The sequence below is a fragment of the Rhagoletis pomonella genome, unplaced genomic scaffold (assembly GCF_013731165.1).
Source record: "Rhagoletis pomonella isolate Grant_MI unplaced genomic scaffold, Rhpom_1.0 Rhpom_scaffold_00150, whole genome shotgun sequence".
Classification (NCBI taxonomy): Eukaryota; Metazoa; Arthropoda; class Insecta; order Diptera; family Tephritidae; genus Rhagoletis; species Rhagoletis pomonella.
This window is the reverse complement of record NW_023458704.1, coordinates 164,961-165,711: the sequence shown is the minus strand read 5'-3', so window position 1 is coordinate 165,711 and position 751 is coordinate 164,961.

The window sequence follows — 751 nt, the reverse complement described above, 5'->3', positions numbered from 1 at the left end:
TCAATACATATGTATATATACATATATTCATATATGTTCATCAGTTATCAACGGTCCCAGTAAAAATGACTTCAATATTTTTGTTAAATATTCGCCATGCTTTTTATCAATAGACTACTAAACCTATGCCTTAAACTATGCTACGGATATCAAAACCACTTGCAACAAATGAGTATATACATATCAGGGTTCGGAAATTCTCATTTATGATTATTCGTTTTCATTCATTTATGAGATTTATCGCGATCGATAATGTCTGTGAAGTTGGCATACGGTATGACGCAAAATGGATAAAAAAAACTTGTTCTGAGTAGCCTTCCAATAGTTCTAGAGTTCTTGAAAAGGAAAAAAAAGTTCTGGATATTTTCACACAAAAAAATTGATTTGAAAATTGGGTATGCCAGATTTACGCAGCATACGACATGTGGCAAAAAGGCAAATAAAAAGTTGTTTTGAGCAGCTTTTCAATAGTTCTAGAGTTCCAGAAAAGGAAAAAAAAAGTTCTGCAAAATTACGTCAAAAACACTTTTTTTTAGAAAAAGTCCAAAATGTTAAAATTTTGAAAAAAATAAAAATTAAACCTGTTCAGAGAAGGTTTTCAATAGTTCTATAGTTCCTGAGAAGGAGAAAGAAAGTTTTGCAAAATTACGCCGAAAAAACACTTTCTTGAAGAATCGACAAATTAAATTTTTGAAAAAGATAAAAAATTTAATCTGTTCTGAGTAGCTCTTCAATAGTTCTAGAGTTCCTG